The sequence below is a fragment of the Armigeres subalbatus genome, chromosome 2 (assembly GCF_024139115.2).
Source record: "Armigeres subalbatus isolate Guangzhou_Male chromosome 2, GZ_Asu_2, whole genome shotgun sequence".
Taxonomy (NCBI): Eukaryota; Metazoa; Arthropoda; class Insecta; order Diptera; family Culicidae; genus Armigeres; species Armigeres subalbatus.
This window is the reverse complement of record NC_085140.1, coordinates 416764144-416787983: the sequence shown is the minus strand read 5'-3', so window position 1 is coordinate 416787983 and position 23840 is coordinate 416764144. Positions and strand designations below refer to the sequence as shown.

The following is a 23840-nucleotide window of genomic DNA, read 5'->3' as shown; positions in this document are numbered from 1 at the left end:
GTAAGGCACTGTCATCGCTAGATGCATCGTTCTGGCTTTTATAATATGCCCTTCTCAATTTGTTTATTTGTTTTTTAACAAGGACTCAGAGACGTTTGGATAGTAACATATACATTTTTTTCAAAAATTCAACACGTTTCTTAACAATTAAACAAGTTTAACAACTAACACATTTTAAATAACAATATGTTTCTGTTCTAATCAAAAGCATCGTATGGGTTCGAAAAAGGAAGACAATATTTTTTGTCCGCCTGCTTGTATGGAGATGCGCCACAGTGGGATGGGCCTATACGAAATCGGAAGGTAACTTAAGGTGGAATACAACAAGTATTATAACTTATAAGTAAAGCTTGCCATTTGTGAAGCTGTAAGGTATGATACAATATTTGTAACTAACAATTTTGCATATGCCCAGTTCTTATACAGAATTGTTAGAAAAATTGGGGGTTAAAACATTACCAAATCACTGTAAACTATGCACACTAAGACATATATTTTTATGAGAAACAGTTGAACAAATGGAATTCATCCATTTTAATAACCAGTAACATACGTTTGAGGTTTCGTTCAACATTTAACGGTGGCAGTTCGTTTCACCACAACGGATGAGACACAGCTTCCCAAATGGCATGACATAAAACTTTAATGCCGGTTGGCGTTCGATTTTTTTTCTTTCGCTGAGTTAGCCACATTACAAACAAAACACGTCGTTCGTGGAAGCAAAAGGTGCTAGCTGGAATGAAAAAAAAACTGACGGTGCAGAACAAGTGATTCTTTTCGGTATGTACAGTTTACGATGCTTACGGGATCTTCCAGTCTGAGCACTGACTAGTGCCTGGACACAGCAATTGGGCATAAAACTGCTAGGTACCGGTGAAAAGTAGAAGTCTTCCGGTATAAAATACATACAAAAGCATTGTCTCTAGCTTTAGAAGCAGGCGCCACAGCAAAGAGTGAACTAGCATGATTTATTCATTTGATACCCGGTGTCATTGCCTTCGCTTCGTAATCGTCTTGCCAATAGTTTTCAGACAAATGCAACGGTAAGGGAGAGGAACAAAGTTCTAAATTTATCATGAGACAACGCCGCATTGATGATTTAGACTGCAAACTACGATTACTTTTGAATCTGTGATGCCCAACTACTATTGAACAAAAATAAGAACAATCATTGAGTTTGTCCGGATTTAAAGACGTAACCTGGACGCACCTTGCGCACTATATCGGTAAGCCCAATGAAAAAGATTAGATACGAAAAGCAATTCTCGGAATCCAAAAACCCATCGGTGGGTCCCGAGGCGTGGGTGATTCTACTATTTTTAGAATACCCCAATTTCTAGCGAACAAGCAATCGCCATGATCGCCCCGAATGATTGCCTTTTGTCAATTGAAATTGATTGAACGGGAACGGGTGCTCGTAATCCGGCTCGGAAAATGAAATTACCGTTTGCCGAAAAAGGAGGTAACCCATCTGAATAATCTATTAGGTCGACTATTGACTTTGTAACAGCGCCCATAACTTGCTATCTGCTATAGCTACATGTTTGAATCAACAGAACGAAGCGAAAAAAAACTGTTAGCTGAGCCTCACACAAAAAAAAACCTACCTCGGAAGGGTGCTCAACATGATGCTACTTTTTCCCCTGCTGTGTGGACTCATTGTGGCAGTTAGTTAAAAGCCACTAGTTAGCACACTCTATTCATAGTTCATCATTGTGAGGCACGGGAAAACGAGTTGAAAACGGGCCAACTTGTGGTGGTTAGGTACTCTGCGTTTTGCACGTTTGAATACAAAATTGCATTGAGAGACTGATCAATGGAACAACTTTTACCATTTAGTAGTCATTCTGATTAAGACCGGGCGCTTTGAGCTATTGAGGGGCCCTCCTTAGCCGTGCGGTAAGACGCGCAGCTACAAAGCAAGACCATGCTGAGGGTGGCTGGGTTCGATTCCCGGTGCCGGTCTAGGCAATTTTCGGATTGGAAATTGTCTCGACTTCCCTGGGCATAAAAGTATCATCGTGCTAGCCTCATGATATACGAATGCAAAAATGGTACCTTGGCTTAGAAACCTCGCAGTTAATAACTGTGGAAGCGCTTAATGCACACTAAGCTGCGAGGCGGCTCTGTCCCAGTGTGGGGATGTAATGCCAATAAGAAGAAGCTTTGAGCTATTGAAGTATTTTTTTTTAACATCGGAATGAAATAATATGTATGAAGGAGTTTGTTCTAGAATGGGAAAGTTTTTGTGATTAGTTAAATGTCTATCGTATTTAGACTTCAAGTATATCATCTATTGATTCATAATAGTAATACTACGCATTATAAAATCATTTTCGAGCATGCTTAATAAAATTTCATCAAACTTCTAGAAGTCTAGTGCGTACTAGGCTACTCATACTATTCTGTGAACTATTTAATCAAGAGGAACTTGAGGTTAAAATCATGCCATAACAAGAACTTTTTGTTAGTTACACTACCCCCACAGTTATGGAACACTTAACGCTGAACATTATCATAAAAAATCTCAAAAATCAGAGGAACCAAAAATAATTTATGTAAAAGTATTCCTGGCCTCGTTTGTATATAAACTTTTGTTTAGTGAGCTTAAGGGGTGCATTTTGGACCGTTCTCCCCTACCACAAACGTCGCTACCATTTTGCGTTTGAGATTTGTTCAAACACTCGTCATTCTGATCTACGACGCGCTCTGAAGCAATAGTATCAAAATGATTCAAGGGCTCAGTAAATAGTAAATGGGGCTTCCAAAAATTAAAGCAAGTTCTTCAAGGGGCCCATACCAAAAATCTTTCAACCTGTTGTCCGAAAATCTAGAAAGTTGTTCGGCGAGTAATCCCTTTTCAAGATAGAAGAGTTGGAGTTCATAATCAGTACTTGGAGGTTTGGCAGGAAATATCGGCTGTCTTTTCGTACACGGTGGTGCTTGTTATACAAGCTCCAGAACATTGAAAGCATTCGTTGGCAAAGTACGGAAGTCAATGACATTCACGTCTCATGGACAAAGTCCGCAAATGTTGAAACCTTTTCTGAGACAGCCTTTAGAGTTCGTAAAGTTTTCAAGAGCTGTTTTTAGAAGACCTGAGAAATTCGTTTTCGTTACTCTTGCAGTACTACTTCCCAGTAAAAACTGCTTTAAAACTTTACTCCAAATGGTCTTATCCGATTCTTTGTGTAAAACTCAGTCAACTCCATGTTGATGTGGCTTGTATGTCCGTCTACAAAAACAACAACTGGAAATTCGACTTCACACTCATTCAGCCACACGAAAAAGTCGTTGGTCATGTATTCATAGAAGGTTTTGGCTGTTGCCACGCTTAATCTGAAACGCCAACTGCCCACCCTTTAGGAATGCTTTCAGCGATTTCCCGACTGATTCGTTTATCAGGATAAAGAACCATTGATGGAACTAAATCCCAATCAGCGTTGGACCCGAAAAGAGCCGTATAGTTTTCCTTTTCAGAATTTTTGTTGATTCTATAAACATTCTCAACACCTTGTTCACAAAGCGCTTCGAAAGTTGGAATCCCAATTCATCAAAATTGAAAATTCGCTTTGGATTGTTGAAAATTGGGAGATCAATTTTCTCTTCCTCCAAAATTTCTTCTACTTATAGAAACCACTCTCGTAGCAATTTTCAGAAACCTTCGCACCGGATCGTGAAAGGTTCGTGGAGAATTTCTTTTTAATTAAAGGATGTCTTTTAAGGTACCGATGAGACCAGTTCTTACTATATAAGTACAAAAACATTAGGATAAGAAAAATAAGACAACGTTTACGCTTTAGTTTTAGTACATACTGGGGAACGAAAATGCCAATTAACGAGATTTACGGATTACATCGGCGTAATCCTTAACTGTGTTCGTCAAATCGCTTTCACTTATCGGAAAGCCTGCTTTAGCCATATAAATTACCAATGTTTCCAAGCGTGCTTCCTCGGTATCTTGGAGAAACGGCGCAGGTCCAGGTTTTGATTCTATGGAGGATGTTTCAGGTGTCGTTGGACAGTAGTCATACCGTTTTGCTGCTGGGCGAAACTTTCCTGTTCGTCGTGCTTCTTCAATAGCCTTTTGCAGAGCTTCACTGCTATACTGAATCCGTTTTTGATGCTGTTTTCTATAAAAAATGTTGCTACATTTTGATTCTGAACTACGAAATTCAGTAATATCAAGTGTTCCATAAACGTGGAAATTCACCATATTTTGGTCACAATTATGGAACAGTTTTAAACTGCTATTTTTTCCGAGAATAAACGTAGGAATCACTAAAAATTTAAATTGAACATTGAAAACAAACCTTTGTCTTGCTGTTCGACCCATTTTGACGGTCCAATAGATGATTTTTATCACTTTTAAACCTTATCAACACTAAAGGCACCACTTATGCATTTGCCGAGATGTTATGATATTTTGACAGAAGCACAACATCAACTATACACTTGGGGATAGTTCAATAATGACGTCACATGGTTTAGGGGGGATGGGGTCTTAGATTTTGTGACAGTACATGTACTAGGTATACAAAAAAGAGTGACAGAGGGGGAAGGGGGGTCTAGAAATCTCAAAAAGTAGTGGACGTCATAGTTGAATCACCTCTTGTATAAAAAAAGCATTATTATTGGGTTAGAAACTACATGATATACATCGCAAATGAAAGAAAATAAGTGTTATTTTTCTACAAATTTTTTATTATAGTGTAAATCACACCCGAATCAAAGATAATTGGCGTGGATCGTGAAAGTGTTCCATAATTGTGGGGGGAGTGTATATGAATTGCAACTTTGTTTAAGGGTTTGTTTAAGGCCCCTTCAAGGGTACACAAAAGTTGTCGAAGAGATACTAAATATTCGTTTAATTGGCGGGCATTTCTACATTTATAATATAAATTCTGGAATTGAAACTCGAAAATCCGGAATAAATTCTGTTCTTTTCAAAAGATTAATGTTGTGGAAACAGCTGAATTAAAAAGCGATTCCTAAAATATTAATGAAGGTCTTGAGATACTGAAATCCGGTTTATTCTAAATTACAAAAAATAAATAAATATAATAATTCCTATTACACTGTTATAACAAAACTTATTCAAAAGGTTTCAAACAAACCCAGAATAATTTCTAGAAAGAAAACTTTAAAAAATGGCGAAAAATTAGTTACTGTTCAATAAATTAAGTAAAAACCCAACTTAATTCACCGAGTGGTGATACTGCCTTTCTCGCGTTTAGCCAAGACACCAACCTTATATGGCGCTTATATAGTTCGATTCCATTTTCTTAATTACTTTTAAACGCAATGGTCGATTGATATCAAATTCAATAGTGATCAACAAGGCTTTGTCCTTTGTCGAATGCAACTTGTTGCGAGAAAATCGGTTAAGAATTACTATATGAAAAAGTGGCTAATGTTTTTCGATTTTCGTGTGCACACATACACACATACACACGGACAGACAGACATTTGTTCAGTTCGACGAGCTGAGTCGATTGGTATCTAACATCATGGGTCTCCGAGACTTCTATAAAAAGTTCGATTTTGGAGTGAAATGATAGCCTTTCGGTACAACTTTGTTGTACGAGAAAGGCAAAAACCTAAAAATAATTCAGTGTTAACGAAATTCCCGCGTAATTTCCGGTATTTCCAGTTCATGATCGGGAAGATCGCAGAACGTTTTTGAGGATCAAGAAGGTCTGTAGTAATTTGTCTGAGTAATGAGCGAAACCCTCCGAGTAACACAAACCTTTTATCCAAAAGCTAAAACACATTAAATTTAAACACTGATGCACTTCTGAACTCGTTAGACATCACAACGGCAAACTCTCGAAGACTTAATTAAACCTAACCCCCTGACAAGTCAATGCATTTCCCATTTCAACTTTGGCACAACAAAGTTTGATCACAAAGGCAAAATCCAACATTTCATAGCTATACCTCATATTAAGTTGGTGCCGGTTACAGCAGTTCTGCAGTCAGAAAAGTTATGTCCGACCGGAAATCATTCTCCAAGGGAAGTTGTAAACTACAACTGAGTTGTTGGGGAGCGGCGATGGAGATATGTACTATTGTCCAATATAATTGGTTACCTTGGCTCGTAAGTTTGATTATTCAATTTATAGATGTTGGGAAGCGAAGTTATTTGTTTCGATGGATAATTACAGTTTCATATTATCTGTCATTCAACTGATATCAACATTTGCCAGACGTAAAATACTCTATTCGAACTACGTCTAGTAATTGAATTGAATTGAAAACAAAAGATACTTTTCCACTTTTTTCACCTAATTGAACTCCATTATCACGTTTATCAGCACCCATGGAGTTTCGACCTTATACTTGGATCTGCGAGCAAATTAGATTAATTTCATTTCATTTGCATGTCTGAAGGAAATGAATGAGCCCACTTGAACGCCGCTCCCAGACGTAATACCTACAGAGGAAGCAATTCATCAGTTGGGCGGCGTCGACGACAAGTGATACTTGCGTTAACAAGGCACTGCGGGCAGTGTTTCTCAAATTTTCACTACTTTCAGTCACACAATTAAAGCAGCGAGTTTTTGCATCATGACATGATGTTTCATTCTGAAGCATGTTATCTGTCATTGGGATAGGATATAAATATTAGCCACTAAATCACTACAATTATAGATGTCCCGCTTGTACTAACAAAACATGAGTTTCAGTGTTACGTTAGCCAAAGTATTTGACAGCATCAAAATTCTGGATATCGAAAAATTACCGAACTAAATTTTGTGGGAATATGAAATGGTTGGAAACCTTTGATTACAATATTTTCACCTTCCCGCTTGCGATTTGCGAAAAAAAAATCAAATCCAGTTCTCGACGTTGATGGTTCCGAGCGCAAAGCTTGTGAAATAATTTGTCTCATTCCTACATCATTATTTCGATGGCTCTCTCAGACAGAAGGCTTCCATCGCCAACAATTCGTCCTAGTATCTGTGTGCGGATGACTCACTACGTTTTGAAGGCTTGTCGGCAGCTACAAAAAGTGTCGTACCTGAAAAATAAGAAGAAACAAATAAATTGTAAGTATGGAGTTGTCATTATTAAAGCATCGAAGAGAATAAAAAACTGCTTGAACAACTCGGACATCGTTATTCAAGAATCATGTTGGACTCTAGTCATTGTAATTTGATTACTTCGACATCAATAACGTATGATATCATATGCCAGCTTGCATGAACTGAATTTAGTGAACCAAACGGATTCATACCCAAACCAGTACAGTACAACGTCATCAATCTTTTGTTCCATCCAGCAGTTCTTTCAACCAAACCAAAATGGTCTGAAGCTGAATCAAGTAAAAATCCAAAGAACCGGTTAGTCGAAGCACCAACCCAATTAGTACCACATCGAGTAAATCGATCAACTTTAGCTCACACACTGTACCGTTTGCTGTGCTTCAATGTACAACAAATTCAGTACGCAAACGACGCGCAATTGCGACACACGCTAAGTAGTCGATTATTGTAATTTTATGTACCTGCGGCGTCGACGGACCAGCAACCATCCAACAAGGTAGGAGCGGGTGATAAAAAAAAATCCGCTCAATCGCACGCGCTTATCAACGAAAATTGACTTGTTTGCGTCCTACGTAGAACGCAGGCGAGGTGGATAACTTGCAAGCAGTCGACCTTGAAGGAGGTAGCGGCTGGCTGGCGGCATTTTCTTTGAACGTTTACTGCTGGCCGCGCGATCGACTGCGCGGTGGCGGCGACGGCGTCATCAATGTTTGCTTCCTTATTTCATTAGCCCGAAACGAGCTTTCTGCTGCCGGTGAATGCAGGCCACCACCATCAGCCAGCGCTGGTAGGTAAATGGGTTTTGATTGAGCAATTTGATGGAAATTTCTGAAATGTCGCAAAAAATGCTTGTAGGAAAAGCTTCAGTGCAAACAGTAGGAACTTTCTTTCGCCGTTGCAACTGATTGGAAAAGGTGCATATTTAATTCAGTTTGTGGAGCATGACCGACTTTTACTTTTCACATAATAGACTTGTTTTTCTTCCTTTATATTTTAGAGTAAAAGATAAAAATGTGAAAGAACTTGGAAATTGATCTGAAAGTAAAAGTTCTAACAAAACATTGGTTGAACAGCAAATCCTTCATATTCTGCGACTTACTTACTTACTTATGGAACCTGTACACCTCCGGTGGTGCAAAGGGCCGACTTGAAAGATCTCCATCCTGAGCGATGCCCGGCTATCGCTTTAACCTGTTACCAGGTTAGATTTCGGTCGACTTCTTTTATTTCTTTATTGAGGCTTCGCCGCCATGAGCCTCTGGGTCTGCCTCTGCTGCGATGTCCCGCTGGGTTCCAGTCTAATGCTTGCTTACAGATTTCGTTTCCGCCCCTACGTAGAGTGTGGCCGACCCAGCCCCACTTCCAATCCCGAATTTCTGTTGCTATCAGCCTCTGGTGACAACGACGATGGAGCTCGTTGTTTGAGATCCAGTTGTGAGGCCACCAGGCCCGAATTATATACCGCAGGCATCTGTTAATGAACACCTGCAGCCGTTGAGTGTTCTCCACTGATACACACCATGTTTCGCTAGCGTATAACAGCACAGATTTCACGTTAGAGTTGAAAATTCGTATTTTGGTGCGTTCACTTATCTGCCTGTTTTTCCAGATATTTCTTAAACTCGCAAAGGCAGCCCTTGCTTTCTTGATCCGTGCGCCTATGTCGATCTTGATACCGCCGTCTGACGCCATTTGGCTACCAAGATATTGGAAGCTTTCAACATTCTCCACTGGTTGCCCGGCTACTGTGAAACTGGAAGGAGTCACCGTGTTTACATCCAACGATTTGGTTTTGTTGACGTTGATGACTAAACCTGCCATGTCATATTCTGCGAGTGCAAGCAAAATATCGTGACTAGACCGGTGCGCCGCCGCATCGCCACCGATGATTTCAAGACAAAATTTTCAAAACGACTTATCTGCTTTTGTAAACAAAGATTCAAACGACGATTTGACGAATCTGATAGCTCTCCCACGCAAACCAACACCATCAACAGGTAGCGGAATCCTTCCCCTACCTGTTGGTGGTGTTGGTTTGCGTGGGTGAGCTACCAGATTCGTCAAATCGTCGTTTGAATCTTTGTTTACAAAAGCAGATAAGTTATTTTGAAATTTTTGTCTTGATTTTCCTAAGCAGCCGCCGTCAAAAATCAATCAGCGTGCCGCCGCACTAAGGAGTATTATAGTCAATAACTGGCCATAAACCAAATATATGAAATTGAATAAACTCAAACAAATATAGTTCCATTTCATCATATATAGTTCGTAGAATAACCATACGGCCTTTTCAGTGCGAAACAAGTATGTCCGCATCGAATATAGTCGATGGAAGTCTGTCGTTTTTCTCCATTCCAATATGCTCAGTTCTTTGCAGTGTTTTTTACTATTTGAATGGACTTTATCAACATGGACCGTCAAGTTTGAGGTATGTTAGATCATATCATGAAATGATATGAAAGTTTATTTAAGTTGTATATGCACCCTAAGCATATTATAAACACTTGCTCAGGCACGCTAAATGTTTTTCTCAAATTTGAAAATTAAGTTTTAGTTGCGAATATAATTGATTCAAATTATGAAATCAAAACAGATTGAAAGATAGTTGTTCCACGCTTCAATTGCTGTCAGGAACTCATTTATTCTTATTTCATATAGAACCCACAAGCAAAAGCCAATCGAAATCATTTGTAGCGACCTACCCACAACTGCAACTTGCATGGAGATGATTTTTAGCTAATAAAAGTGCGAAAAACATAAACATGTGTCTGTAAGGCTAACTTGGCCCCTACATCCCTTGCTATACAACGGATGCTCAGCAAAACATAAAAATATTAAGCATTTTAGCAATAGCATTGAGCAATTCGCACAAATTCGTAGATGGTACAAGCCTGGACTATTGTATGAGAGTAACATTACTTCCATCCGTTACTGGTGGAAATAATTATGAAGATAAGCTCGGTTTCCAATAAAAAAAAAACATGTTGGGAAGTCAATATCTCGATTCTTAGCGATTCGACTGGCCTGATTTTTTGCTAGCAAGACAAAAATTGTTTGGATTTTTGTTCAATGAAAGTTACATTTAGACATATATTCTGCTTATACGCGTTTCTGTTGGAAATAATTATAAAGACAGGTCTGTTGTAGGAACCCATAAAAAAAGTGGTATCTTTATAATTAATTCCAGATTCGAAGATCAAAAACAATAGAGATGTAGATAATTCACTCAAAGATCAAAATTTCAAATTGAAAACAAATGCCTCGTAAAATTTTTGCCAAATCGAATAGCTACGAATTAAAATTTCGATCCTCAAACATGATGAAAATGTATGAAGATCATGCTTGTCTTTATGCTTATTTACGGCGGTACATTGATTTGAGACTAATCACTATCTCTTAGATCAGCGGTTCTCAACCTGGGGTATATGTACCCCTGGGGGTACCTTTGCTGATCCTAGGGGGTACCTAGGACAAAATTGCATAATGGCGGACGTATTACAATTCCAATCGGAGCTTATTGATAAAGTTTTGATAATTGTGTGTTTTTATTTCAAAACTTTGTCTTGTTAACATTCATGGCGATCAGTAAATCAAAGCCAATTACACCCTGCCCTCCTCAACCAGAACAGCGAATGAGGGTCTGCAGAACAGAAGATCAAACGGACAAAACGTCGAATGAGCAAATTAAAAAAAAAACTTCAATGCAATCTACCTGATCTGAACAAAATGTTGAATAATTTGTTAGAAACATGCTTTTGAACAAAAATATAGAATCTAAAGGTTCGGAGAGAGGCATGAAAGCTTTTTTTTAGAAAAACTCAGTTGCTTCGTTGCAACAGAATTAGAAGCATCCTTCTACGCTTCTCGAAAGCCTTCTTCAAAGCAGCTCCAATGCCTTCTTTCAAGATGTTCAGAAGCCTTCTTTGAAAAAGGTTCGGAAGCCACATTTGAAGAGGCCTATATGTCTCCTTCCAAGAGGCCCAAAACCCTCGTTTTAAGAGAGTCGGAAGTCTTCTTTCAAAAGCTCAGGCTTCCTTTCAAGAGGCTCGAAGCCTCTAATCAAGAGGCCTCAAACCTCCTTTCAAGAGGCTTGGAAGCCTCCTTTCAAGAGGCTCAAGCCTCCTTTCAAGAGGCTCAGAAGCCTCCTTTCAAGAGGCTCGGAAGCCTCCTTTCAAGAGGCTCGGAAGCCTCCTTTTAAGAGGCTCGGAAGCCTCCTTTCAAGAGGCTCGGAAGCTTGCTTTCAAGAGGCTCGGAAGCCTCTTTTCAAGAGGCTCGGAAGCCTCTTTTCAAGAGGCTCGGAAGCCTCCTTTCAAGAAGTTCGGAAGCATCCTTTCACAAGGTTCGGAAGCCTCCATTCAAGAGGCTCGGAAGCCTCCTTTCAAGAGGCTCGGAAGCCTCCTTTCACAAGGTTCGGAAGCCTCCATTCAAGAGGCTCAGAAGCCTCCTTTCAAGAGGCTCGGAAGCCTCCTTTCAAGAGGCTCGGAAGCCTCCTTTCAAGAGGCTCGGAAGCCTCCTTTCTAGAGGCTCGGAAGCCTCCTTTCAAGAGGCTCGGAAGCCTCCTTTTAAGAGGCTCGGAAGCCTCCTTTCAAGAGGTTCGGAAGCCTCCTTTCACAAGATTCGGAAGCCTCCATTCAAGAGGCTCGGAAGCCTCCTTTAAAAAGGCTTGGAAGCCTCCTTTCAAAAGGCTAGGAAGCCTCCTTTCAAGAGGCTCAGAAGCTCGGAATTCTTCTTTCAAGAGGCGTCCTTTCAAAATGCAAAAGAAGCCTTCTTTTAAGTGGCTCAAAAGCCGTCATTCAAGCGGCTCGAAAGTCTCTCCACAAGAGGCGCAGAAGCCTCTTATCAAGAGCTGCGGAATAGATTCAGAGGCTCCTTCAAGAGACTCGGAAGACTACCTTCAAGCTCAGAATTATTCTTTCAAGAGGCTTGGAAGCCTACTTTCAAGAGGAGGTACCTCAATCAATGCAAAAGTTTCCGATTCTCTTAACTAGGGTGTATACTTTCATATGATATATAAATTAAACAAATTGGAGATAGTATTTTTTTCGATTAATGGTTATTCTTTTCCCCATAGTGCAACCGCAGCAAGACAAAAGGAACTTCTGCAGCCAACACAATGCAGTCGTAAACAGAATTTCCGAAAGGTGATCAATATTTGTAAGTGCGAATATCGCGGATCCGACAACTCGAACCATGAGCTATGCCATGATCTCGGAGAAATGAGTGGAAAAAGAGAACTGTTCGCAGAATTCTGTGGTAACAACGACATGGTGATCGGGGGATCGTTCTTCTGTCATCGACCGGTTCGCAGTGTCACATGGGTCTACCGTGACGGCTGTACAAAAATCAAATTGCATCTGCGTCAGCCGAAAATGGAAACGGAGCCTTCTTGATGTACGTACTGCCGATATCGCGTTTGATCATCACCTCCTCATCGGCGAAATATGCCTGCGCACTGCGCGTTCTTCGTTGAAGAACTGCAGACTCACAAGGAAGGAAGACCAATGGATCAAGCCCATCAAAATCGTCTTTATCGCCACCTGCGAGAATAATCTGGTCAAACTGCGCATCCCAACAAATAATATTTTCCATTGCTCAGTGACCAACGTTATACATATATGCTCGTCTTGCTGTTCGTGTCCCTCGAAATATTTTTAAAACCGATATGTTAGAGCCAGATTTTTTTTCTTTGTCTGTCATAGAGCTCGGACCTAGTTGATCCATGAGCCAGAGTTTGTAGAAATCGCTTTCAATTGATAACGAGCAACGATAAAGGGAGGCAAAACCTCTTCGAATCATTACAAGCCATGGAAACAAGTTCATCAAACTTGCATACAAGTGCGAAGGAAATAGAATCAGAAAGGCAGCCCCCACCGAGAAGCCATGATAAAATTCTGTGTTCTTGCCAGGGAACCAATATTCGAGCAACGCCTAACAATATACACTTTGTCATCAACAGAGTTTGTTACTGACAAACGCACCTCGCAACATCTTCATCAGAATCCAAGCACAATATATGACAAGAATCATTCGCCTTGCATGCTTTGATATTTCCGAGAATACGATGCTATTTTTGTAAACAGCGTTAGATTCTCGAATATTTCCATAAAAGCAGAAACTGCGATAGCATAAAACCGAAATTTTGTGTAGAGATCAAGGATGTTATCGATCATTTAGTAATCTGCGTTAGATCATTTAGTAGTTTGTCAATAACTCATTCCACCGGCCTAATTTTAAAATGTGTTGTATGGTGGACTTTTAGTGCGGAAGTTTTTCTACAACTCTCCTTAACAGGTCGATGTTCGAATTCCCCTATTAAAGGAGTTACGGTGCTAGTTTCTATACTTATACTAAGTGATAACAAAATATGCAATCATTTAGTCTAAGTTACTGCTACTAGCGCTATAGCTCCGTTATTAGTGAAATTCAAACAACGAACTGTTAGGCAGAGTTGTAGAAAAACCTTTGCACTAGATATCCACCATATAACACATTTTAAAATTTAGCCTTTGGAATGAGTTATTGACAAACTACTAAATGATCGAAGGCAGATTACTAAATGATCGATAACATCCTTGGTAGAGATAATGCAAAATAACGGGATGAAAAGTTAGCAACAAAATTGTCTTCTTTTTTGTTGCTGACAAAAATTTCTGGATCTTTGTCATTATTATCTAGCAGCTAGTTTCGCATGCGCATCAAAGAAAAAAATATTTCCTGGTCCTCGCTCCTTTTGCGTTGAGAGCCATACTTTTTTTTCGCACAGCTGTGTAAATAAGTTGAAATGCTTCATCAGAACCAGTGCCCCTGTAATTGTAACTCTTTTAAAGGGATTTATCATGCGGTATAGACCCCCCCTCCTGCCCCAATCAATTTATTATCGTAACAGCTTACGGAAAACTTCTCTCATGATATGCTACATATCTACAGAGATAAAAGTGAGAGCAAGGTTGTGCTGAATCATTATCATACGATAATGGTTGGAATTATCAATTGATAACTTCTCAGGTGTGAAAAGTAGGCACGTTGTCGTAGGCGAAAAATTTTCAAATTTTAAAATCAATTTATAATAAACACAAGATTATCATCAAAATGACCTTACTGAAACCAATTTAATGTCAACAATGAAGTTCAATGGGGAGGCGCATCGAATGAACACTAAAAACTACTAAAAATGTTACTAAAAATGAACACTCTTTCATGCATTGAGTTCATGCAAAATGAATTTCGGCACCGCTCAAACGTCAAATAATGAACCTCTGCACTGCCCCATATGTTGATTAGCATTGTGTTGTGTTTTTAAGGTTTTTATGTTAGGGGAGAATGCCCCGAACCAACCCCCTAAATGGCAGAGGCCAATGAAAATAAATACTATCTATTCTCATTGGGCAGAGGCCATGAGGTTGCGAAAAATGATTTTTTTGGCAAGTTTCGTAGTCTATTTTAGCAGTCCTATAACCAGAGACCAGCGGAGTGAAAAACTGTCGAAATGGCAACGTATGAAAAGGTGTGATATCGTGGAAATAATACTGGAACTTTTTGCTTGCCTCTTATGGGCGAAAAAAGTCGATTTGGAACCGCTTTTGACGGTTTTGACGGTTCTCAAGGGTCCCCCTTGGAAAAAAAATTCAAAATTGAAAAAAAATTAAGAAAAAAAGAATTATGGCAATGCATAGTAATTAATGCAAAAACATGCAAAATGATAGATATGAGATCTATTTCCCTAAAGTGCTTTTTGACCTTTCTTATGTGATTTTTTCAGTACATTTTACGTTGCACGAGAAAGGCATCATCGCCGCTAGGTGGATTAATCTGGGCTTTGACATCAAAAATAGTAGTCCGAAACCGACAAAAAAATCATTTTGTAATATTTTCATATGACAACTCACAGGCAATGCATTTACAGCTTACCAAATGACTACCAAATCACACCGCGAAAATCGGAAGACTGCGGTGGGCCGGGCACGTAGCCAGAATGTCGGACAGTAATCCGGTGAAAATGGTTCTCGACAACGATCCGACGGGAACAAGAAGGCGAGGTGCACAGCGGGCAAGGTGGATCGATCAGGTGGAGGACGACTTGCGGACCCTCCGCAGACTGCGTGGTTGGCGAAGTGCAGCCATGAACCGAGCTGAATGGAGAAGTCTTTTATGTGCAGCAAAGGCCACTCCGGCCTTAGTCTGATGATAAATAAATGACTACCCGGGCAGAAACCATGAACAGAATAACAAAACATGATATGGACTTGATTGATATAAGAGATAAAAGAACAGGCAACAATATCAAAAATTTGCACCGAAATATCATTTAAATATCAAGATATGCTATGGATAAGAACAAACTAATGGCACATGATATTGATCACTTATTACAAATAGCATAACTTGATCTTCTGATGATATTTTAATGCAAAATTTTGATATTATCGTCTGATCTTTTATCTCTTATATCAATCATGGCCATATCTCATTTTGATATCTTATCAACATTTGATATTATTGAGACACCGAGTTATATTACCAGACACAGAGTTTGCAGGAATTGTGTTGAAAAGTAAAAAGTTATTGATGTATTGCATTAGGGGGCATATTATATCGTCTAACCCTACAAGATTCCAAATTCTTTCCCCTTTTTGTCCCATCTCAGCAAATAATCTATCACGAAATCATTAAGGAACTCGTTCACTCTCTTTTCCCCTATCAAACCATGCGGTAGAATGCAATAAAATGGGGGGTCGCTTTCGGACCACTGCTAGCCGGTCGAGTTCAGACCACCCCGACTTATTTTGCAAAATGGCGCGCCGTTCAACAATACCTCCTCATGTCGTATAACCTAAGTAGCGTGCAACATAGCCAAGACCATAAGCAGTAAGGTTAACTTATCGTTAAATTTCGCAATAAATATTTTACCGATATCTCCTGCAGCCACAAAATCAATTCAAACACAATATGGCGTAGTAAACAACCTTGGAAGGTGGCTGCCTACGTCCAAATTAGTAGTGCTGCGGCAGTATTCTACTGACAATACAGGCATACTCGCCGACAACGCCATCTGTGAGATAGACCGGGGGTCGGTTTGGGAACACTCTCCCCTATGTGTGGAAAAAAGTTCAAAAAGTAACGGTAAATGTTTTTATTCGAGATGCGATTACAGAAACGATTCTTATTCACTAACGAGTTTTTATCAATTGATTATTTGGATATGTTATCGCGTGAGAGTGGTGTTCACCCTCGATTATTTGGAAATTTGATTTGGTTATATATTCGGATTAGATTTTTGGTGTTCAACAATTTTAATCAGTAAAACTCAGCATACTTCGAGTACCCCAAACTAGTGATAAGATCTACATAGGCAGCACTCCCTACCTTATTCTCATGTCCGGTATTTATTGCTTAACCGCATTCCAACCACCTATATACATCAGCGATATGATGATTGAGACTCGCAGTTCTGCTTCAAACAGATAGTTGGAATACTTGTAACATGAGCTTAATGTCTCATATTAAAAGCTTCAAAAGTTACAAGAAAAATGTTGAAAACCTTTCCAGTCCAATAAACGATCATAATTGTTAGATCCTTCTATAATAATATTTACAGACTTCCCCTTTTGAATTCACTCAATATTCTTTTAAACCATAAACGCATATTACTATGAATATTTTATCGTCAATACATATAATGGTCAACAATCACTGTACATGGTGTGTAATTGGATAATTGTTTCGTAATCAACAATCTCCGCACGGACCACAACGGACGGAACAATATGTATATAGAAAACTACACCCAGCCGATCATTGTTAGATTTTCTAACAATTATGTATAAGAATAAGCATATGCAAAAATGCTAGATTCTGATACAAATATAGTATGAGACCTTACAATTTTGCAAGCTTTTCCTTTCTATATTTGTTTGTAAGCTTACATTTTTCGAATAAGAATCTGACAATTTCCCATAAACCCAGTTCTTATACAGGTTTTGGTGGGAATTGTTAGAAAATCCAACAGTCGCTGGTTGGGTGTAAAAATCCGCACAACAGTCACACATCCAAAGAGTGTTTGATGAGAAAAGCACATTCTGCCATTGTAACCGATCTGACTGCAAGTGCATCGCTTCTAAATGCTTTGCGCATCACCGAGACGCTGCAGAGACAGTGCCCACAATTCATAAATTCTTCTTCGCGGTTGCGGCAGCTTGACTGCTTTTATCACTTATTTATCCGCCCAACGCACAGCCAGCCATTGTTAATTAGATAATTTATCTTAATTTATATGCATAACATCAACCCCATTGGCAGAGTATTCCTTTGAGTATGGGATGAAGTGGCATATATCGACACTTACACTGATTGCTATTCGGTCTGTAGCCGGTGATTAGTGATGCATCACAAGCAATCTGCGTCAATGTGATTAAGCGAATTCAATCATATTAATTCTAGCAATCTGGTAGCGGGTTGTTGTGCATGGCGATAGGTGTCAGAATTGGCACGGCGAATTTGGGTTAAACTATACACCAATTACTCAGGGTTCAAATAAAGCATGAATATTCGATTGATCAAATTAGAACGAAGTCAATTATTTAGGGTAATTAAATTTTTTAATACTCATAAAATATTGAAAACTATGAACTAAATTATCGAGCCACCCTAACCAACTCGTACTCATCGTGATTCGTGATCGGATTGACATTAATGTGTAGGATCATTGTACCGATTTGGGCAACTAATTGAGCAGCTACTGCATACGGTAGCAGTCATGCTGGATTTTTTTTCATTCGAAATGTAGTTGAAAAGCCGGTTCTCGTGTAGCATATCTCAGGTCGACCCTAAAAGCACAACAAACTGACGAGACACCACACGATCCACAGGGGGAGAGTATTAAAAAAAGGTCGTCAAATTTATTTAGTTTTTTTTGCAAATTTCATGAACTTAACTAGCAATCTATCCAGATGTATAAGTGAATTTAAGAATTTTTCTCATTCAAAATGTTGCCCCAGAAGTTCAACAAAATGGTTTCATCATACCCTTAAAAATATGTTGGTTCGATCCAACTTTCGGCCACTGTGCGGTGCACACCGAAACCAAACCGGGCGGGTGTGTTGAAATGATTATGTTATTATTAATGTTTCTACAACATACATAATTAGCATGCGAGGCGGCTTGAAGCTCTATGAACGTGAACGCGCGCGCCCGCCACCGTGAACCTGTGTGAAGACCTGTTGAGCTGAGCTTTCAGTAAACCGATCCGATGGATGCAGCAGCAGTATATACGGGAACAGTTTTTCGCACGACTGCAAAAGGCAAAGCTGGAACCAGTGAATGCTTCTTTGAGCATCAGCTCACGTCGTATAGCTAGAAGTTACTATGGGTAAACAGGTTCAACCGATGCAACCTTAGAGAAGTACAAAAGGGGTTTCTATTACCTACACTGGATGAGCACGTTTTCGGCCTTTTGCACTGGCTGGCAGTGTTATGCAGGTTGGTCCATATACTGTTACGCTTTATGGCTACAAAGTGAACTCATCACAAGCTACGAGAAGCACTTGATGTTGCTATCTGAGATGGGAAGTTTTAGTATATTGCATTCCTAGCTAATACTTTTGTGTGAGCATGAAGCTGCTGTGCGGCAATAAATTTTACTCCATTGGAAACTAATTTCATTACTTCGTTGTACCTATATGAACCGTTGCCAGTAGTAGATTTTTTTGGCATAAATGGTACCCATTTGCATGGATTTCACTACTGTCTTTAGATACATTACTCATAACATGACTACAATCTAGCTACGGAAAATAGTAAAATTGAATTTATTTTTACAAACTTTTGGGAAAATGCATCTTTTATGAATCTCAATGTGGCATGTACCACTTTCGCAGGCATCGGTTCATACAGATCTCGCTTTTTATAGACCAACATTTGAAACGTGCGTAATAGCGAATTCTTTCAAATTCTTTGTCTACATACATAGCTATATACAAAGATAAAAACACAGATTAATCCACCTAGCGTTAATAGTGCTTTTCTCGCGCATTAAAAATAAGAAAAACCATAAATTGCACTTTAGAGGGAAAGATTTTACTATTTCCATTAATTCATATCTATTTGCAGTCATTTAAATGCATTGCAATAGTTTCTTTCTTGATTTTTTCGATACATACAGACATCGCCTCAATTCGTCGAACTGAGTCGATTGGTATAGAACACTATGGTGAACCTTCAATCAAAAGTTCCGTTTAGCCTTTGTATACAATAAAGGCAAAAACTGGAAAGAATAAATTTTGATTGTTACGCCCTTTTCAGATGTTGGTCTAGATTTAATAGGATGTGAGTGAAAAATTTGTTTAAAGACTGAGCTAGAAAATTATAAAAACACAAACATTATGGCAAAATCATCATTCTAAGTCGTAGTTTCGCCAAACTTCATTGCTTCGTTGGATCTCTTCTCCATACCAAATTTACGCGCCATGCCTTTTATACCATACTCATAATGTTTAGGGCAATGATAGAATCCACTACTTTTGATAGTTTTAATTACTGTTCCTTTAAAACCTTAGTAAGATGTTGGGGTCAATATGACCCAAAACGAAACTTCAAAGTAGAATAACTTTTTACCTGATAATCCGATCGTTCTGAAATTTACTGACTTTTGATATTTTGTGGAAATGAAGCATCTGACATGAAAAAAGTATTTTAAGGTGCAACAGGAACGACCCCACAAAAAAAGTTACGAATAAGATGTTAGGGTCATATTGACCCAGAAATGTAAATGCTTATAAAACAGTCAAATTGTAACCGAATTGCAAAGTTTATATACCGTTCGAAAGATAAACTCATCAATTTTGTGGCTATGTGGTGATATGCTGGTTCTGGAGACAATGGCCACCGGGAAACGACTTCCACGGGGACCTTGTCGGTCATATAAGGGGAACATAAAAATCGCTCCAAACAGCCAAACATAAAAATATTAGTCATATTAGCATTAGCATTGAGCAATTCGCACAAATTCGTAGATGGTACAAGCCTGGACTATTGTATGAAAATAACATTGCTTCCATCCGTTACTGGTGGAAATAATTATGAAGATAAGCTCGGTTTCCAATAAAAAAAAAACATGTTGGGAAGTCAATATCTCGATTCTTAGCGATTCGACTGGCCTGATTTTTTGCTAGCAAGACAAAAATTGTTTGGATTTTTGTTCAATGAAAGTTACATTTAGACATATATTCTGCTTATACGCGTTTCTGTTGGAAATAATTATAAAGACAGGTCTGTTGTAGGAACCCATAAAAAAAGTGGTATCTTTATAATTAATTCCAGATTCGAAGATCAAAATCAATATAGATGTAGATAATTCACTCAAAGATCAAAATTTCAAATTGAAAACAAATGCCTCGTAAAATTTTTGCCAAATCGAATAGCTACGAATTAAAATTTCGATCCTCAAACATGATGAAAATGTATGAAGATCATGCTTGTCTTTATGCTTATTTACGGCGGTACATTGATTTGAGACTAATCACTATCTCTTAGATCAGCGGTTCTCAACCTGGGGTACATGTACCCCTGCCGATACCTTTGCTGGCCCTAGGGAGTACCTTGGACAAAAATGCACAATGGCGGACGTATAACAATTTCAATCGGAGCTTACTGATAAAGTTTGGATAATTGTGTATTTTTTATTTCAAAACTTTGTCTTGATAATATGCATGGCGATCTGTAAATCAAGGCCAATTGCACCCTGCCCTCCTCAACCAGAACAGCGAATGAGGGTCTGCGAACAGAAGATCAAACGGACAAAACGTCGAATGAGCAAATTTAAAAAAAAAATCTTTAATGCAGTCTACCTGATCTAAACAAAATATTGAATAATATCTTAGAAACATGCATTTGAAAAAAATCTAGAATCTAAAGGATCGGAGAGAGGTATGAAGGCTTTTTTTTCAGCAAAGCTCAGTTGCTTCGTTGCAAGAGAATTAGAAGCATCCTTCTACGCTTCTCGGAAGCCTTCTTCAGAGCAGCTCCAATGCCTTCTTTCAAGATGTTCAGAAGCCTTCTTTGAAAAAGGTTCGGAAGCCACATTTGAAGAGGCCTATATGTCTCCTTCCAAGAGGCCCAAAACCCTCGTTTTAAGAGAGTCGGAAGTCTTCTTTCAAAAAGCTCGGAAGCTTCCTTTCAAGAGGCTCGGAAGCCTCTAATCAAGAGGCTCGGAAACCTCCTTTCAAGAGGCTTGGAAGCCTCCTTTCAAGAGGCTCGGAAGCCTCCTTTCAAGAGGCTCGGAAGCCTCCTTTCAAGAGGCTCGGAAGCCTCGTTTGGAGAGGCTCAGGAAGCCTCCTTTCAAGAGGCTCAGGCTTGCTTTCAAGAGGCTCGAGCCTCTTTCAAGAGGCTCAGAAGCCTCTTTCAAGAGGCTCAGAGCCTCCTTTCAAGAAGTTCGGAAGCATCCTTTCACAAGGTTCAAGCCTCCATTCAAGAGGCTCCAGGCCTCCTTTCAAGAGGCTCAGGCCTCCTTTCACAAGGTCTGAAGCCTCCATTCAAGAGGCTCAGAAGCCTCCTTTCAAGAGGCTCAGAAGCCTCCTTTCAAGAGGCTCGAGAGCCTCCTTTCAAGAGGCTCAGAAGCCTCCTTTCTAGAGGCTCAGAAGCCTCCTTTCAAGAGGCTCTCAAGCCTCCTTTTAAGAGGCTCGAAGCCTCCTTTCAAGAGGTTCGGAAGCCTCCTTTCACAAGATTCAGAAGCCTCCATTCAAGAGGCTCAAGCCTCCTTTAAAAGGCTTGGAAGCCTCCTTTCAAAAGGCTAGGAAGCCTCCTTTCAAGAGGCTCAGAAGCTCGGAATTCTTCTTTCAAGAGGCGTCCTTTCAAAATGCAAAAGAAGCCTTCTTTTAAGTGGCTCAAAAGCCGTCATTCAAGCGGCTCGAAAGTCTCTCCACAAGAGGCGCAGAAGCCTCTTATCAAGAGCTGCGGAATAGATTCAGAGGCTCCTTCAAGAGACTCGGAAGACTACCTTCAAGCTCAGAATTATTCTTTCAAGAGGCTTGGAAGCCTACTTTCAAGAGGAGGTACCTCAATCAATGCAAAAGTTTCCGATTCTCTTAACTAGGGTGTATACTTTCATATGATATATAAATTAAACAAATTGGAGATAGTATTTTTTTCGATTAATGGTTATTCTTTTCCCCATAGTGCAACCGCAGCAAGACAAAAGGAACTTCTGCAGCCAACACAATGCAGTCGTAAACAGAATTTCCGAAAGGTGATCAATATTTGTAAGTGCGAATATCGCGGATCCGACAACTCGAACCATGAGCTATGCCATGATCTCGGAGAAATGAGTGGAAAAGAGAACTGTTCGCAGAATTCTGTGGTAACAACGACATGGTGATCGGGGGATCGTTCTTCTGTCATCGACCGGTTCGCAGTGTCACATGGGTCTACCGTGACGGCTGTACAAAAATCAAATTGCATCTGCGTCAGCCGAAAATGGAAACGGATCCTTCTTGATGTACGTACTGCCGATATCGCATTTGATCATCACCTCCTCATCGGCGAAATATGCCTGCGCACTGCGCGTTCTTCGTTGAAGAACTGCAGACTCACAAGGAAGGAAGACCAATGGATCAAGCCCATCAAAATCGTCTTTATCGCCACCTGCGAGAATAATCTGGTCAAACTGCGCATCCCAACAAATAATATTTTCCATTGCTCAGTGACCAACGTTATACATATATGCTCGTCTTGCTGTTCGTGTCCCTCGAAATATTTTTAAAACCGATATGTTAGAGCCAGATTTTTTTTCTTTGTCTGTCATAGAGCTCGGACCTAGTTGATCCATGAGCCAGAGTTTGCAGAAATCGCTTTCAAAGGCTAACGAGCAACGATAAAGACAGGCAAAAACCTCTTCGAATCATAAGAAGCCATGGAAACAAGTTTATCAAACTTGCATACAAGTGCGAAGGAAATAGAATCAGAAAGGCAGCCCCCACCGAGAAGCCATGATAAAATTCTGTGTTCTTGCCAGGGAACCAATATTCGAGCAACGCCTAACAATATACACTTTGTCATCAACAGAGTTTGTTACTGACAAACGCACCTCGCAACATCTTCATCAGAATCCAAGCACAATATATGACAAGAATCATTCGCCTTGCATGCTTTGATATTTCCGAGAATACGATGCTATTTTTGTAAACAGCGTTAGATTCTCGAATATTTCCATAAAAGCAGAAACTGCGATAGCATAAAACCGAAATTTTGTGTAGAGATCAAGGATGTTATCGATCATTTAGTAATCTGCGTTAGATCATTTAGTAGTTTGTCAATAACTCATTCCACCGGCCTAATTTTAAAATGTGTTGTATGGTGGACTTTTAGTGCGGAAGTTTTTCTACAACTCTCCTTAACAGGTCGATGTTCGAATTCCCCTATTAAAGGAGTTACGGTGCTAGTTTCTATACTTATACTAAGTGATAACAAAATATGCAATCATTTAGTCTAAGTTACTGCTACTAGCGCTATAGCTCCGTTATTAGTGAAATTCAAACAACGAACTGTTAGGCAGAGTTGTAGAAAAACCTTTGCACTAGATATCCACCATATAACACATTTTAAAATTTAGCCTCTGGAATGAGTTATTGACAAACTACTAAATGATCGAAGGCAGATTACTAAATGATCGATAACATCCTTGGTAGAGATAATGCAAAATAACGGGATGAAAAGTTAGCAACAAAATTGTCTTCTTTTTTGTTGCTGACAAAAATTTCTGGATCTTTGTCATTATTATCTAGCAGCTAGTATCGCATGCGCATC

General features: G+C 39.5%; 1 protein-coding gene and 1 pseudogene across 1 annotated transcript in view; both read right to left on the bottom strand.

Moving 5' to 3' along the window:
• The window catches only part of LOC134213413 (uncharacterized), a 391718-nt gene that overhangs the window by 279874 nt on the left and 88004 nt on the right, over positions 1-23840 (bottom strand). The window lies entirely within an intron of this gene.
• On the bottom strand, positions 3013-22731 carry LOC134210299 (uncharacterized; annotated as a pseudogene).